This window comes from Peromyscus leucopus, chromosome 23, assembly GCF_004664715.2.
Source record: "Peromyscus leucopus breed LL Stock chromosome 23, UCI_PerLeu_2.1, whole genome shotgun sequence".
Taxonomy (NCBI): domain Eukaryota; kingdom Metazoa; phylum Chordata; class Mammalia; order Rodentia; family Cricetidae; genus Peromyscus; species Peromyscus leucopus.
Genome location: NC_051082.1, coordinates 11976414 through 11994812, shown reverse-complemented (window position 1 = coordinate 11994812; position 18399 = coordinate 11976414).

Below are 18399 nucleotides of genomic sequence, written 5' to 3'. Positions count from 1 at the left end.
GGCTTCATTTTATCTCTTGACCATGGTTCCTCGCCTCTTGGCCCTGCCAGCCAACCCTGGTACCAGGCAACCATGTGCCTTTTCGGGGCTCAGAGTCCCTTGGCCTCTGCCCTTTGTGTGACTACTCACTAGACTGCGTGTGCCTTCTCATGCAGGAATTCCGAATTTCTGGGAGGCTGGAAAGTCCAAGCCTTTGAATCTTGGTTTTTTGTTTGTTTGTTTGTTTGTTTGTTTTTTCCTGCCTCGTTCATGGGAACTGCGCCTCGTCGGCGTTGGTTTTTACAGCGCTCTTACCCTACCAGGAAAAGTCACAAAACATGACAGAACCCACTCACAAGAGTTTTATTAAGATAAGGGAGAGGGACAGATGTGCACAGGCCTGCAGAAAGACACATGTGTGAAGTGGGCTGGAGAATCATGGCGACGGCTTACAAAGGCTGGGCCGCACCTGCACACACAGGCCCATGTGGCTGTTCCACACATGCGCGTAGATCACATGGTTGTGTTGCGTGCTTTATGCAACCCCGTAAAGCCATGGGGTCCTGGGTCACACAAGACGTTTGACCCAGAAATGACTAGGCAGAAGTGACTAGGTCCCGCTGGGCATGTGCGACCATGCCCAACCACGGGGGCGTGTTGGGAATTGCTATCAGGACCATAGGTCCAACCTCCCCTCTGGGATGCCTTTTAGAAAACCTCAAACCTCTACACTTCGCATCTGACTTAAGGGCTTCTAAACTTATTCTCCTTTGCAGTCAGATCTGGCCCCATTACCCCTTAGATAATCAACCGAAATGGCTGCCTACCAGCGACTTCGACCTTTTTGCGTGAGGGGACCCCAAAAAAGCAGGCTATGCCATAGTGTCAGATACTGAGGTGGTTGAGGCACAGGCCCTCCCTGCCCACACCACTAACCAACAGGCTGAACTTATAGCTCTCACTCATGCCTTCCAATTGGCACAAAGACAACCCCTAAACGTTTACACAGACTCCAAATATGCTTCTTTTTTTTTGTTTTTGTTTGTTTGTTTGTTTGTTTTTTGAGACAGGGTTTCCCTGTGTAGCTTTGCGCCTTTCCTGGAGCTCACTTGGTAGCCCAGGCTGGCCTCGAACTCACAGAGATCCGCCTGGCTCTGCCTCCCGAGTGCTGGGATTGAAGGCGTGCGCCACCACCGCCCGGCTCCAAATATGCTTTTTATATCCTCCTGTCCCACGCTGCCATCTGGAAAGAGTGCTGGCTACTTACAACAAAAGGAGGACCTATAACCAACTCAGGTCAAATTATGGCCATGCTAAAAGCACCCCCGTCTCTCCAAAGCTATAGGGATTATTCACTGCCGGTCTCATCAGACCAACAACTCCATCATCTCTAAGGGAAATAACGGAGCTGCCGAGGCTGCTAGAGCTGCAGCCCCCCCACCCCAGCCCTAGACTCACCTCATGCACCACAGGGAACCCTTGCACCCCCATCCCCACTGTCACCCCCTGAAACTTGACAAATTCTGTCCTCTCTACACCAGCTCTTTCATCCTAATAGGTAAGATCTGACTTTGTCAAGGCCCACCTGCAGCCCACCCCGAGAACTTACATTTCTTAAGAACTATTACTGCCTCTTGTAAAATCTGTCAAGTGTCAGACCCCCCAACTCCAAATACTACCGCCACCCCCTTTTCCTACCCACCATGCCAGAGGCTCCCTCCCAGGGTCTGACTGACAGCATGACTTTACCCACATGCCTACAATCAGATGAATTAAGTACCTCCTGTTCCGTGTGTGTGTGTGTGTGTGTGTGTGTGTGTGTGTGTGTGTGTGTGAGAGAGAGAGAGAGAGAGAGAGAGAGAGAGAGAGAGAAATCAAACTGTCCCATTGCAATTGAACCACTCCTGTCCATCCCATTTCTTAAGTCTGAAAAGTTCAAAAAGTCGGTTCTGATACCAGTCTTAACGTTCCACTGAAAGCTCAAGATCTGGGCCTGGCTCGCCAGCTGCCCGAAGTCTTTGTATAGCTCTCCAAGTCAGAATGAATCTGAAGCAAAAAGCTCCAAATACAAAGAGACCCACAAACAAAACTTGTTGCAACATACATCACTAACATGCAACAACCCGGCTCAAACAAGCATCTCTGAAACCTCGCTCTCAGCTACAGCAGCACCTCCCAGCCATAGCCTACCTCTAGGCAATTTGCCCCGGGGTGAAGGTGACTGAGCCGCTGTAGACCTCTTCAAAAAAGCTCTCTGGAGCATGAACCGGGAAGCCATCTCTGAAAGGAGCCACACATTTGTTCACCACCAGCAAACAGAAGCTGTGCGGCTTTGGCTGATGGCTCCATTCTCATTCAGCTTCTTTACAGTGTTGGTTGCCTTTCTGGGTCACAAGTCCTAAGATCCCTGGGTCCCGGGGCCCAAAGGCATTCAATCTCCTTGAGCCCCCTGGGCTCAGAGTGCCTCGCAGCCACTATGAGCTGTGCTTCCTTGGGTCCTGTTACCTGCTCTGCTGGTGGTTCTTTGTTCAGCACCGTGGGTCCTGGAAGCCTCTGTGCTCTGCCCTGCTTGCATGGCTGAACACCAGCCCTCAGGGCAGCCCTACAGCTTCACATCCCCCTGTTGCTGGGAGCCTAGCCTGGGCTGAGTTCCAGTATTGTCTCACCCAGGCATTCTGTCAGCTAGCAGTTTCCCTCGGGTCTGCAGCACTGCCTCTGCCATGGTCTTGCCCTCGGGGGATGCTGCGCTGCAGGGCTTCCCCTGCTCACTGCTGCTCATGGTCATCAGGCCTACCTCAGTGTCCACAGAACGCATGGCCAGCTGGACACACTCAGACACAGAGGTGCCCACTCCCTGGCCATCGGTGGGCATCTTTCTCTGGAGGCTTTGTCTCTCGAGCAACCATGCACTGGCCCTCCAGCTGCCTGCTGGGCTCTTTGCCCACACTCTCCCAGGGCATCCCACACTCAGGGCCCAGCTCTGGCTGCTGGGGACTCTGGCTCCTAGGGACAGACCTGCTCCAGCCACTGGGGTCTGAAGTCTCTGCTGCACTCTCCAAGCCACCGATGCTGCCTGCCATTCACCTCTCTGCTGCAGCATCTCCCCTTGGCTCATGGAGGTCCCAGAGCTAGCCTCTAGCCATGTCAGTTGGGCTCTTATAAGCGCTCTGGCTGACTGCATTCTCCTCGCCACAGCTTCTTCATGGAAGAAAACTCACAGACACTGGCTGCTCACGCAGGCTCTCTCCGTGTCTGCTGCCTGTGACTCGATGACGCCTCAAGGGTCTCAGCAGTGCCAACGCTTGGCTGGGGCAGCCACTGCTCCCCTCTGCTGCTGCTTGCGGTGGGGGCTTCCGAGGCCACTCTCGGGCCACCAAGTCCACAGTAGCTGCTCCGTCCCAGACGCTGCTTTCTACCACCCAGGTCTTACGCTCAAGAAAATCTACTCTACCCTAAATTACTTTCTAATCTACCTTAGCCTACATTTCACCAAACGTCACCAAAACATTTATGCCTTACTTATATTAGTAGACGGAGACAGAGACAGAGAGACAGGGAGACAGCGAGAGACAGAGACAGACTGAGAAAGATACTTGCTGCAGCCTAACTGGAACTACTCTGCTTTATATTTACAATTTTACTCCTGAAGAAAAGAATGTCACAAAAAAAAAAAAAAAGAATATCACCGCCTGACTTAACTATCCGAGCATATCCACTTAACCGACAGTATTCCTTCTGTCTATCCTCTGTACCCAAATTCCATGTCCAGGCACCATATGTGGGAGTCTGTTGGATTCCAGCTCTGACCTGTCTAAGGGTTTTTTTTTTGGGGGGGGAAATAAGGAAGTATTAGAAAAATAGAAGGAGATGATAAGAAAGACAGAGACACAGGATAGTTTCAGGAGGGTCCTGGGTCAATACCCAGTCACTTCGAGGTTTATTCCAAAGGGCTTTTTGTACAATGCCAAGGGGAGAGGCAAAAGACCTCCTTGTTTCAAGATCAAAGCACAATGTACAGCCAAGTGTAGACCCTTCAAAACACCTGGTAACCACACCCAAGACCAAATCATCCCACTCTGCAGCCCTGCTGGGTAAAGCAAGCTCAGATTCTTGACCTTGGATAAGGTCTCACTAGGAAGTCTCTGTGGGCCTCCACATCCCTCCAGTCAGACCGTGGTCCTGAATTCACCTCCCAGATTTCCCAAACCCTATCTAAAGCCCTCAGCATTCCTTGGCATTTTCATATCCCATACCATCCCCAGGAAAGACAGAACAAACTAACTGATCCTTAGAAAACACCCTTGTTAAAATGTCGCAGGAACTTCACCTCCATTGGGTAAAGCTCTCGCCTCGGACTCTTTTCTGGCTCTGGGCTCTCCCCAAATGACCCCTTCCAATCGCACCATTGAGCTCATGTATGGGATGCCAGTTCTAATCCCTGGTCTCCCATCTAAACCCTCACCTCTCCCTGATCACCTGCCCACTACTCTATCATCTCCATTATCTCCTATGGAACTTCATTGACCACTCCCTACCCCTGTCCACCCCCAATCAACATTGGTGATCAGGTTCTTCCCTCTCCTCCAGACCAATGCCCCTCACCCCTCACCCCTAAATGGCAAGGCCCCTTCAAGGTAATTCTTGTAACCCCCATAGCCACGAAGCTTGAGGGTCTCCTCAATGGATTCACTTGGCCCACCTCAAGCCCTTTACTCACCCACACAAGGTAATTTTTCCTCATACACAGCAACCCCAACAGGGCCCTGCTCCCCTAATTTTCAGAGGACACCGGGATCAACTGCCTTGTCCCCAATTCCAGAAGAACGAAGTTTCACCCCACAGCCGTACTCTACTGGATTGAGAACCCCATATGAAAGTGGATGTTTTCCTTCCTGACCTGTGGGCCTCCACGTTTTTCTGTCTCTACTAATCACACCCTGCTTCATCGGTTTCCTCTCTCCGTATCTCCGATGACACATTCAGAAAGCTCTAATCAAACCACTAATTAGCTGTTGTTACAGGACTACCAACCATTAACCACAGAGCTGGAGAAGTAAAGACTACCAAATGTGCCCCGGGTGGTAAGAAACAACAGCACCCCAGAGATACCCACACCCCCCAGGCTCAGGAAAAGAGACTCACAGAACAGAACAGACTTCAATGTACCTTTTTAACTATGGACTGTCCTCAGCAACCACTCACCTGTGTCTCCTGGGTGTCAAGGTGATGCCGTGGTGATGGGAAAGGAACAGGTGCTTTAAGGGTTTTGTTGTTGTTGTTGTTGTTGTTGTTGTTGTTTTATGTGAAGATAGGGAAAGCTTAAGTGGTGATAAGGAAAAAGTGAGTTGAGACGTATAAAAGAGTGAAACATGTTCCAGATTCCTCTCTCTCTCTCTCATCATGTTACTGTTCATAACCTTAGCATTAGTGGATGGAATTCTGATAAGCCATTAATCTAGCTCTGGCAGAGTACAAACCACCATACTGTACCCCTAGACTCGACCCCTATAGAATCCCAGCCCACAGCTAAATCACCCCAATGAGAGGAGCGGGTAGTGCAGCTGGAGGTGTGCCCTGGGTTCCATCGCACCCAAACAACAAAAGATAAAAACTGAGAGAGAGAGAGAGAGAGAGAGAGAGAGAGAGAGAGAGAGAGAGAGATAGAGAGAGAGATAGTCAACCCTGGCATGTAGCCCACAGCCCAACCTGTGTGTTCTTGCTGAGTTGACAAAATCGTTTTATCTGCAAGGAACAAAAGAAGGGGCCGTGGCAATGGCGCAGTGGGCTGAGTGCTTGATTCACAAACTAACACAAGGACCCGGCACCCACACAAATGCCGGGCATGGCGGCACGCCTGTACCCAGAGAGCTGGATGGAGGAGACAGGAAGCGCTCAGGGGCTCTCTAGCCAGCCAGGCCAGCCAAAACAAGCTTTATATTCAACGAGAGACCTTGGCTCAGAAAAGTAAAGGGGGGGGGGGGGTCGGCGAGATGGCTTAGCCTGTAGAGAGGCTTGTCGCCAAGCCTGGTGACCTGCGTTTGGTCCCCACAGCCTAACATGGAAGGGGTGATCCAACTTCAAGTGGTCCTCTAACTTCCACATTCAGGCTACATCATGCCTGTGTGCACGTGCCCTGGTTAAGCTTGCTGCCTGGGACCCATTCTGTAAGCATCGGTCCCTCAAGAGCGTGGCAGAACCATCTGAGATCAGTGTTTGGGGGTGGCCATTCTGCCTCTTTGATTGACGTCCGAAGGAGAAAGATCAGCAAGCCAGGGACAGGGCAGAGGGGGAGCAGGAGAGAATAGAAATGCCCTGTCCCGTTCCTGTGGGATTTCGGCAAAGGAAAGCTGAAGGTACCCTAGGACCCCCCAACGCTGGTCACGACCATTTTATCATGGGCCCTGAGTGGCACAGAGTCCCAGGAACACCACATTCCACAGGACTTTCAGCACAGGTGCATGGACAGGCCAGGATCCGGATGCTTTTCTCCCTCTTGTTCGCTGAGCCCCAGATGATCACCTGGGAGGAGGGAGCAGAGCGCAGAGAAGGAGGAGAGCTTGATTCCTTTACTCTAGCTGCGTGCGTGCGTGCGTGCGTGCGTGCGTGCGTGCGTGTGTGCGCGCCACCGCATCCTGCCCTTTATCTACTCGAAACAGTAATTCATGGGGTTACCCCTCTTTCTCCTGCTCCCCCTTTGTTCAACCTCGAGCCCTCATGTGGTTTCTTTTCAGCGTCTCAATGGAAACGACAAGACTTTGACCGGTCAGCCAAACTTGTCTGGGTTTCTGGGGTCTCCTGAGATAAGTAAAGGGTGGGTGATCTACGCCTCCTGGGGAATGCAAGGCAGCTCTGAGGCAGCCCTGCAAGAGGTAGTAGCAGAGCGAGCCCACCAAGACTGGACCAGCTGGAACAAGGAGGCAACTGTGGGATCCAGGGGTGGCGTGGGGGGGATAGCTGAAGCTCCTAGAGGAGTCCTGAGGGTCACATGGGCAGAGCACATATCTGAAAGAGTGTTCCAATCTCTGGGGACATAGTTCCTTCTTAGCATTATAAGGGATCCCTGTAAGAGGGGCAGAAGCACACACACCCCCAAAAAAATCAAAGTAGAATTTAAATAAAACTGTACCAGTTAAAATAAAACAAAAGCATTCCTTGCTCCTCACACCCCAGAACACCCCCATGCTGCAGCCTGGGAGACATCCCCACCCACCCTAGAACACTCCCTCTTGTTCTTCATCCCTCTGCACCTCCCTTGCCCCGCCCACCTTTAATATTCCCGTTCTGGAAAGCTGAGACTGGGGGGGGGGGGCGTTTAAAGAGTGGTGGACCATTTGATTCAATCTTCATTGGACAGAAAAGTAAACTGAGGCCTGGAGAGATGGAGCCCAAAGTCAAGGTCAATCATCAAGGACATGCATGGTTAGGCTGGGACTTGAACCCAGCCACCCATAGATCGATCACATCAGCACTATGACGTCTCATCTGTCTCCATAGCAACCTTCAACAGTGATTCAGCAGCTTTGGTGGGTCCAGTGCTGGTCACCACTGTGATGCAGAGCTGTCTGAGGAACCCTCCTGCATGCTCTGGGTGACATTCTGGGTGAAACATTTCTGGCATCCAGAGGGCTGTCTTAGATACGATGTTGCAACTGTTGAGAGAGATACAGACAGAGATGCCTTAGGGGCTGGGCTTTTGGTTTTGTGCACAGTCTTACCGAACAAGCTGTTGGTCAACCACTTGCTCAGGGCGGAGTCACACCTGTGGCCAGCATCTGAGACCCACCAAGGACAGGCACACTATCCCTAGGGAGCTGCAGCCTACCCATACCTCATGCCCATCTCCTGTTCCTCCCGTTCCTCTCCCCTCTTCCCGGGTCTCTTCCTTTACTGTGGTGCTCTGGCTCTTGCTGCGACTGTACTTTCTGCCACCTTGTGTTGTTGAAGAGAATTAAATTCACCAAGCGGGAATCAGTAAAGCCCTAAGATGTGCTTAGGTACTTGGTGAAGCCATTGAAATGGGATTGGGCCACAGAGGGCCATTCTGACTGGCCGTCTCCGAACTAAGGCATCTTTCAGTAGCCTACAGGGTCTACATACCGTATTAGGGGAGAGGGGGACAGGTTGGGACATTCTTATTCTCTTCCTTGGCATCTACATGCCCAAAGGACATTGATGCCTGAATTAACCCCAATTAACATTGTGGCTTTTCTGAAATCATTCTTCTATCTATATGAGAAACAGCTCTTTCCCGCGGATCTCAAGTTTGACCCTGTGAAGTCACAGCTTGAAGTTCCAGAAGATTCCTAGCTGCTTTGTTTTGAGAAAGGGTCTCCTGTAGCCCAGGCTGGCCTCAAGCTCTATAAGTAGCCAAGGATGACTCTGAACCCTTGATCTTCCTGCCCTCCTCCCCACCTCCTAAATCCTGGGGCTACAGGTCTAGAATACCTGTTTTTGATAGTTATCTTCCAAGATGTTTGACTGAGTTTGAATCGTCAGCACTAACATAAGCCCTGGCTCTCCTGGAACTCACTTTGTAGACCAGGCTGGTCTCGAACTCAGAGAGCCTCCTGCCTCTGCCTTCTGAGTGCTGGGATTAAAGGCGTGCACCATCACCCTTCCTCTTGAGTTGCTTCCTGAGTTATTTCATCACATCAGGAAAGCTGTAGATGCTGAAGGGTTCCAGCAGAGACCCTTGCTGCTCACAAATAGAAGGCTCCATCTTGCTAAAATGGCACATCGGCACACAGATCGAAGCTGGCCCTCACAAAATCCCGATGACAAACATATCCTAAAATTCATATGGAACTTCGAGGGACTGCCCCAAAAAACCAAAACAATACTTTAAAGGGAGAAGAGAAGAAAGAGGGACATCTATATGTCCCCTGTCCCCAAGACTCGGGCAACATCAGGGGAGAAGGGACACAAAGAATTTAAGAGCTGGAGACAGCAGGGGTGGGAAAAGCTAACTTCGGGGTCCGGCAGGGCTGTTGTACACTTGAACGCACAGCGGCTGTGATTACCCACAAGGCCTGAACAAGACTGAATCCATTGACAGCCTGCCATGGAAGAGATGAGGGGCTCATGAGACCACACCCCTTCATGAGGATTTATATGCAGTTAATGGTTGTTGGGGGAGAGAGAGGGATCTTCTTCAGTGATGTAGACATTGGTAAGGTGCCCATGCTCCTGTAAGCAACCCTAATGAAACACATGAGAGACAGACAGACAGACAGACAGGGATGGACACACGCGCGCGCGCACGCACGCACGCACGCGTACACACACACACACACACACACACACACACACACACACACACACACACTGGGAGAGAGAGAGAGAAAGGAAGAGCCCCTAAACTGAGCCCACAGACGGAAAATGCCATTGTAAGTGGGAGTGAGAAGATGGGTTACTTGAAAGTAAGCTCATTTTAAATGACATTTAACTTATTTTACAATATGATCCAATTAGCATATTTTACATTGCGTTCCAATTAGCATATTTTACATTATGTTCCAATTAATTACCAGCTCTTCAACAAGATTAAATCAAGCATTCATTTCCCCCCCCCCCAACTAAAATATATCCTTCACTTGAGACACTCCCCACGTCTCTTAGGGCCCGAGGACATTTGCATACAGTCTCATCGCGATGGTCAGCTCTCTGGGGACAACTTTCGCATCTTGGAGCCTTTTGCCACCTGAGGATGCCATATGGAACACTGGGGACCCCCTGGACTCTCGGGGGCATCATGCCAGGCTCCATGCTCTATGGGATCCCTCAGAGTGTCAAGATGTCACACAGAGCATCAAGGCCATGGCGTTCCTGATCCATGGGTCAGTCACCATGTGGCTGCCCGGGTTTCACATCCAAGAAGCTGGCCCTGGCAGAGGCAGGGGGGGAGCCAGCAACTGCTAAGTGCCTGGAAACATATGGGGGAGGGATAGAAGGGAGAAGAGACAGGTGAATGGCTGCAAGGCACCAACAGACTTCACATGCCTACTGTCACTCCCAATGCCTCCCTTTTGACACATCTCACTACAGTACCCAATCCCTCCGACTGTGTCCAGCCTCCTCGGCAGCTGGCCTGACTCTGCACTGGGTCTCAGTGCAGAGCAGTGAGGCTGGGGAGGTGGGGGGGGGGTCTCCTGGACTGGGGGAGGGAGTTAAAAGCATGGATTTTCCTAAGGAAGGGGCGATCTTGACCACCCCACCCCAGATCCTCTTGCTTGGCCATGAACATCTATATGGAGCTGGAGCTGTGACAGACATTTAGCCAAGACGAGGAAACAAGCATGACACCCAGAAGCCAGCACGTTGACCAAGTGCAGCTGTCCAGTAACCCAAGCGCTGGTCCGCCATGGTACTATGAATGATGGGCATGGCCAGGCATCGGCTGGCACCCACCTCCTTCCAAGCTCTAAGGTACTTGGGGAAGCACACTCCTGCCTGGATATGTAAGGGTGACTGAGAACCTGACATCAGTCTCTGGCATCCACAGGCATATATGCACACACGTGTACACACCTACACATATACTCCCATGCACAGGTATACACACACCCACGTCACACACACTAAAAGAAAAAAAGAAAAACAGCAGAAAACAACTAGGAATTACGTGTTTACAGAGATAACAGCTTGGAGTGGCAGGTAATAGAAGCCATAGAAGGTGACATGAAGGATTTGCTAAGGAAGGAAGCAGGCATTCAAAGACACAAATGAAGCAGCAGCCAGAGCACAGTGAGTTAGACGTGGCTGAAGAGAGAGTTAGCTGATTGGAAAGTGGACTAGAAGAAATGGATTAGAACAAGCTCGGAAAGTCCTTCTTCCTCCCAGGTCCCCTCCTTCCCCTCCCCTCCCCCTCCTCTGATGTCATCCTTCCTCTCCGTCCTCCCTCACTCCTTGTTCTCTCTCATCCCCTCCCTTCTGCCTCCCGTACACCCACTTTTCTTTTTCCATCCTCTTTTCCCCCCAATCCTTGTGCCAATTTTCTGTTTGTGTTTTTATCTTTTTCATCCACCTGACACAAGCTAGCGCCGTTTCGGAAGAGAGAACCACAAATGAGAAAATGCTTCCGTCAGGATGGCCTGTGAGCAAGCCTGTGGGGGGCATTCTCGTCATCAGCGATTGATGTGAGAGGGCCCAGTCCACTGTGGGTGGTGCCACCCCTGGACTGGTGGTCCTGGGTTGTACAAGAAAGCAGTCTGAGCAAGATACGGGGAGCAAGCACCTCTCCATAGCCTCTGCATCAGCTCCTGCCTCCAGGTCCCTGCCCCGACTTCCCTCAGTGATAGAGTGTGATCTGGAACTGTTGAGTTGAATTAAACCCTTTCCTCCCCAAGCTGATTTTGGTGCATGGTGTTTACCACAGGGATAGAAACCCTGAGTAAGGCAACCCCGGACGAGGAACCCCAGCCTGGAGGTTTTCCAGGCTCCTCACATTCTCACCAAATCACCTAGTCCTGTTCCCATCCATCTTGTCTGACTCTGGCCCAGCTTCAGCACCTGCAAGTTTTGACACTGGGCTACATCCAGAACCATCCCTGCAGGCTCCTCGTGTTGGGTCACTATATACATGGTCTTCCCAAAGCCTGCCTGGGTTTGGGGCACAGCAGCTGCCTCCTCACCCCTCCCCAGGAACCATTTCCTCCCCCTGACTCAGCACACACCCTCCCGTGCTGGCCTCCACCAGCCCAAGGCTCACTTCCAAACAGGGACCATTGGGGGGCTGATACAGAGAGAACTCCTCCACCACCCCACCCCACCCCACACCACACCACCCCTGCCATGGGCTGCCGAGCCCCATGAGGCTGAGATGGGGGAACCTGCCCACAACCTTAGTCCTGGAGCAAGGCAGGAAGCCAGCCATACTGAGTGTGGTCTCCAGGGTTGGTCTGTTCCCGAGATGGTCCTTTTGTTTCCTCTCGTTGTCTTGTTAAGGCCATTGCCTGAAACACTCTGGAACATTCAGACCCTGAAGTTCAGGGCCAGAAGAGAGCAAGGCAACCTGGCGGATGGTAAATGACAGAATGTACTCTCTTCAATAATGAAGTGTTTTTTTTTCAAAGCTGGTTAACATTTACCAAGGTTATTGGCAATCAGGTAGTGTTTTCAGGACTCGGCATTGGAGAGACAACTGGGTCCTTCCACTCTGTGCCTGGGAAGAAGTAGCAGTTGGTACCATCGCGTGTTACAGATGAGAAAACAGGCTCAGAGAAGTAGAGCAACTGGTCCAAAGTCACACAGCAACGAAGAGTTAAAGCTTATTTAACTGGGACAACAGGACCCCAGGGTCCACAGGCTCATCTCTTGCCTGAAAACGGTATATTCATTGCTTTATTGCACATTGGCCAAATGACTGGCAGAAGCAGCTTACGGGAGACGGGAATCCCCTTCTGGCTCACAGTCTGAGAGGACACAGTTCATCATAATGGGGAAAGCATGGGTGAGTTCACGGTGGTGGGAACCAGAGGCAGGGGTTCTCACCTCCAAGCAGAGAACCCAGGCTGCAAGTGGGTCCAGGTTATGGCCCTCAAAGGCCGACCTCCAGGGCTCAGGGTGGAGAGATGGCTCAGTAGTTAAGAGCACCACCTGCTCTTCCAGAGGACCCGGGTTCAATTCCCAGCACCCACATGGCAGCTCACAGCTGTCTGTGACTTCAGCTCCAGAGGATCCAACGCCCTCTTCTGGCCTCCACAGGCACTGCATGCATGTGGTGCACATACATACAGGCAGGCAAACATTCATACACATAAAGTAAAAATAAGTCTATATCTTTTTTTTTAATATGGCAAGCACAGGACTCTCTGAAATGCTACCACTGAGGCAGGCGAGGCCCACAGGGGTTCACTCTCTGCAGACACATGAAAGAGGTGACAAGAAGATGCTCAGCCAGGGACCTGTAGCTGGACAAATGCCCCCCAGCTGCATGCCAACCCCAGTGATGATTATTCCCATGTCTTCACTGGGTACAGGGGGCTTTCGTTTGGGCACGATGTGTGTAGCAAATGAAAGATCACCTGGGATTTTCTGGACAGCCCAAGGTCCTCAATGCGGTCTTTATGAGAGCAGGAAGTCCTTGTGAACAATGAGACCGAAGACCCGACCCTCCCCACCCCCCCATCCCCACCCCACCCCACTCCCACCCCCACCCCACCCTGCGCAGCTTTGACAATGAAGGAAAGATCCCACGCCCAGAAGAGGGAGGAAAGAGAAAATTGTTCCCCCGGAAGCCTCTAGGGGGCGCAGCTGCCTATGCCGGGATTTGAAGCTGTATTCTTTAAGTTCCCCCACTGGTCGCCACCGCAGCAAGAAGGGAGTAGAACAGGATGAAGGTCTGGTCTAGAAGAGTGTCCTCTGCCTGCTTGGCCTGTGAGGTGACCTCACACGACACTGATGAGAAGCTTGGAGAGAGGGTCCCGAGTGCAAATGGCACTCCGGTCCTCAGCCAAGGTGGGTGGTTCCAGAGGAAAAGTACCTGCGGTGACCTCTGGCTTCCATGAGCGTGCACAGTCACGTGCACCTGCACATACTTAAACGTGCAGGCACACCCCTAACGCCCACCTCCACCGGCCCACTCAAAACCACACTTCGTGTTCCAGTGCGTCCACCGTCTCCCAAAACCTGGCCCTTTGCTCCCATGTGTCCGTCGGCGCCCTCCTCTCCCCCTCCGCCCTCCTCCACGCGTGGGGAATCACCCTTTCGCGGGCTCCCACCCAGTGTTCTCCACGGCCTCCCCAGGCCGACTCCGTTTTCAGCTGACCGCAGGCGGCTGGCCAGGTGTCAGCGCTTGGCCAGAGCCCAGACAGACAAGAGCCGATGATCACACCGGGGGAAACTCGGTTGGGGGTGACCACTTCCAGGGCAGCTGGGTCTCCCCACTGACCCAAGCAGGAGAAGTCTCAAGCGGCCTGGGCCAGCCATCCGGAAGCTCCCAAAGGTAAGAGGTCCTAGCCCATTCTACACTCTGCCTTCCTGCTTCCTGCTTCCTGCTTCCTGCTCCTTCCTCTGTGGCTTGTCTGGACCACACTCCATCTGCCATTCCTCCCCTCCCAGGATATTTACCAGCATCAAATCATACCCCATCCTCACTGTCATCCCTCCTCCCTTCTAGCTCTCCAAACTTCACCTGAGCCCAGAGGCTGGGCCTCCCCTGTGATAAGGCCACCTTGTGTCCCTGCCAGGCTACCCCTTGGGGTGCTGGCTGATGGAAACAGAGTTGGCTTGGCCATGAGATCAGAGATTTTCCACCTCTTACGAAAGAGAGGGACCAGTTAAAGATCTGTTTACTCTTTCTCCCTCCTTGCTCTGGACACCTCTGTTTGGGACTGCGATTTCCAGCGTCCCAGCGGCCATCTTGTGACATGGAGGAGATAAGGCTAATGCAGACGTGCCAATCTGTCTGGCGGGCATGGTTAGTTTCAGGTGTCCACTTGGCCTAGGCAATGGTGTCCAGATGTGTGATCACACACCCAGCCGTCTACACGGTGCCGTGACAGTATTGTTAAGATTCGGGTGAATAGGCACTGAGGTTGACCCTCCGTCACGTGGGCGGGCCTCACCCAACCAGTTGACTGTCTCAAGAGAAAAAGACTGAGGTCTCTAGAGGAAGAAAGAATTCTGTGACCCACAGTCGTCAGCTCTTCCCTGAGCTCCTGCCTGCCCTGTGGCCCCTCTCCATGGTCATAGGAATTCACTGGGAGGGAGGGAAGGAGGGAGGGAGGGCCAGAGGGAGAGCATTACACACAGTTCTCTTTCTCTGTAGCATCACTGAATCTGAGGTGATGCCGACCTCCCTGAGGCTCCCCCATTAAGAGCCCTGGGCCAGCGGGTAGCAGCAATTGTCACCAAGCCTAAGGACCTGACTTCAATTTCTGGAACCTACATGGTAGAAAAGAGAGAACTGACTCCCATAAGTTGCCCTTTGACCTAAACACATATGCTGGGATACACACCGCCCCCCACACAAATAAGATTTATTTTAAAAAATTTGTATCCCAAAGCTTGCAGATAATGCACCTGCTTTATCAGTTTGAACTGCAATGAAAAAATCCCTTCGGCCAGAGGGGACAAACAGCAACCAGAAATGATCTCCCAGAAACCCGTGCACCAGCTGGGCCTCCCTTAGCTGAGCTGAGCTGGGTGACCTGGGGAGTTTCCTCTCTTCCGCTGCTGTGTCTGGATGCCCTTCCTGGGCTGAGTGAGGCTTCAGGGAGCTGACATGGTGGCCAGGTGTACTGTACAAGTGTGGTGGTCGCCGGGGCTCCCTCGTGACAGCACATAGGGACCAGAGTGCTTCCGGGGTAAGTAGATATCCTATGTGGATCTGATCTCAGATGTTTCCAAAACAACAACAACAAAAAAATTATATGTACATGATCATGTTGGCTTGGAGAGAGACAGAGAGACAAAGAGAGACCAAGAGACAGAGACAGGGAGACAAAGACAGAGAGAGACCAAGAGACAGAGAGACAGAGACAGAAACAGAGAGATACCAAGAGACAGAGACAGAGAGATCCAGTGAGGAGCGGACTGAGGTTTCCGCATCCAGCTCCCCTAACTCATTTGCTGTGTTAGAGTCGTGTGCCCCGATGCATTGAGGGTTAAGCCTCAGCTTATGAATTTGAGGGGAGCATGGCTCAGTCTCCAACATTAGTTCGATTTTCTCATCGCTGGGACAAAATACTTGACAGACACAGCCTGAGGGAGGAAGGAGTGGTTTTCTGAGGCTCCCATCCCTCAGGAGGAGGACAGGGACTAACAGCGATGAGCCCAGGAGGAGGAGACAAGGCCAGCACTTTAGCGGCTCCTTCTTTACCCCTCAAACTGTCCCAGTCATCAGCACACAGGATGGTGTGGTCCACACTCGAGGCAGGTCTCTTACCTGGAAACTCCCTCAGGGACACACTCAGAGCCATTTGGCGGGTCATTCTAGAGCCTTCTGTGTTGACAATGGACACTGGCAAAGGAGCTGAAAGCAAGATGATTGAATAAATGATTGGGGAGCACTATTCTAGAGTCTGGGAGCTAAGCCTCACATTTGCAAGGCAAAGCCCCTGAGGGGTCATTTGCACCACAGGAACCTACGAGGTGCTGATCAACTGTAAACTCTGGTGTGACTGAGGTGGGGAAATCATACGGTTCCCAGTTGTTGCCACAATAAGAAACCTTTAAAATACGTTTCAAAATAGGTTACCTAAAAAGGCGGCCAGCAGGCGAGCAAGAAAGAAAGCTCTGGCCACCAGGGGGCGCTCTGCACCAGCGCCTATTTCGTCCCATGGTCGGACCTAAGGTTTCTGTCTTTCCCTTAGCCAGCCTTCCTGTTCCACGGATGGACCAACTCTTTCAGGGGCACCAGACTGCAAGCACACCTGGGTCACACATGAACTGGCTGGTTCTTTCCTCTGTGATGGGGAAAGGAGCCCAGATGAAGGGCACCCACCTTGCCCGGCAGCCAGCAGACTTGGACCTAAAGGGAGAGGCGTTAAGGGCTCGTCCAGTCTCCGTGACGGAGTAGAGAGACTGGGGTCCATGAAGAAGTTATGTACCTGTGTCTTCGGATGCACAGCCCAAGAGCCAGGTCCTGGGATGTGTACTCTGCTGCAATGCCCGCTGGGCTTACAGAGTTCCTGGTTCACAGAATGTATTCGAAATGTCCCGTCTCTGCCAGCATCTCATGCCCAGCACTGGCTTGGTAGAACTTCTGGGTCCTGGGTCATACCATTCCAGGAGTAACTGAGGCAGCCGAATATGGATCTGGACCCCTCTGGGGACCCAGGAGTGTTCAGCCTGCTTCATTCTTTCCCTCTGCTCCATCATCTTCAGGACAGACCCATCCATTTGCTCAGGCCCGCTGGCCTCTCTGCCATTCCAAATGGCCCCAGGGATCGAACGCAGGTGTCAGTCAGGCTTGGCAGCAAGCGCCTTCATCCACTGAGCCGGCTCGCCAGCCCCAGGATAAATGTTTTTTAACCAAACTGTGGATGGCCCTGGGAGGGCTCAGACTACAGACCTCCTGACTCGACCTGCCTCTGTGTCACATGTTCAATTCCAGAAAAACAAATCAGATCCGAGGCCAACCTCAGTTTCTTAGGTGAGGCTTGTTGTCTCGCCGTCTTTGAGAACTCTTCGGGGAGACTTCCTGTGCACCCGGGGGAGACTAGCATTCACAGGTGGATGCTGGGCTGGATGTGGACTTCAGGATGGGTACAGGATCTTGTCAGCCTGGTCTCCTTACCTCTTGATGGGAAAACAGGGATCCTGGGCCACAGCTTAGACATGTGATCATCAACACAGAACCTCCTTGTCACCAGGGTGGGCCTCACAGGTCACCTTTCTGGGGTCCCGCTAATCCACCTTCACCACACCCAGCTCTACAGCCTCAGGAAGTCCCCTGACTTCCAAGGGCCCCGAAGACATTAAAAACTGGCCACACTCTGCTTCCTGCTCCCCACTTGAAGTTGTCACAATGGCAGAAGGACAGAGCATGGCTGGTCCCAGCTCTGGATGGACAGAGAGGGCCTGAGAAGAGCCCAGAAGCCTGCATCCACCCTGTTCTGCGGGTCACGGGCAGGAGGGACAAAATGTGTGCTCCGAGGGACTGTACCCCGAGACACAACCCCTCCAGGGGCCTGGAGCCACAGGTGGCTCACCGCTCACGGCTTCTATCCATCCCGTCTTCTGAGCCATCCTCCATGAAAAGCCTCACTGTGCTCTAAATCAACAAACACCAGGGCGGCACGTTGCCGTGGAAGACACAAAGGCATCTAGGGAGTCCACTCCCAGCTCTCCTCCTCCGTCTTGTGGGAGCTTGGACAAATCAGGTGACCTCCCTGAGCTGCCGGGGATTCTGCTTCCCGCGTGTAAAATGAAGACATAGTCTCTCCTCCAGGGGCAATATGTAACAGCCACTCCACAAACAGAATCCATCGTGCAGCGAGCCCAGGCCACGGAGGTGAATAGAGCAGGGGTCCTTAGGCACCTCTTGAGCAGGAACCGGTTTCACGTAAGTGGTTAAGAAGCTGATGGCGAGACACAGGGCGTCACAGAGGAAGAGGGATGAATCAAGGAAGGCTGCCTGGAGGTGGTGGTGTTTGCTTGAGCCTTAAGCAACATAAAGAAGAAAAAAAAAACTAGATTGGGTTCCTCTTTTGTTTTTGCTGCTAAATCCCTGCGTGACTTTGAGCCCATGTCTTCCTCCCCCGACGACCTCTGGCTCCCACCTGCCACAAGGTGGTCACTTAGCAGTGACTACAAATGATTGTAAATGGCTTTCTTCTCCGAAAAATAATCCCCTAAGTCTGCTCCTTGGTGCAGGTTGTGTTTTATGCCCCGCCCCTCCCCGGAAGTCATTTGAAGACCCTGAACTAAGATTTCAGTGCTCCCCAATCTTGTGGGAGGCTGTCTCCGCAGACCTGG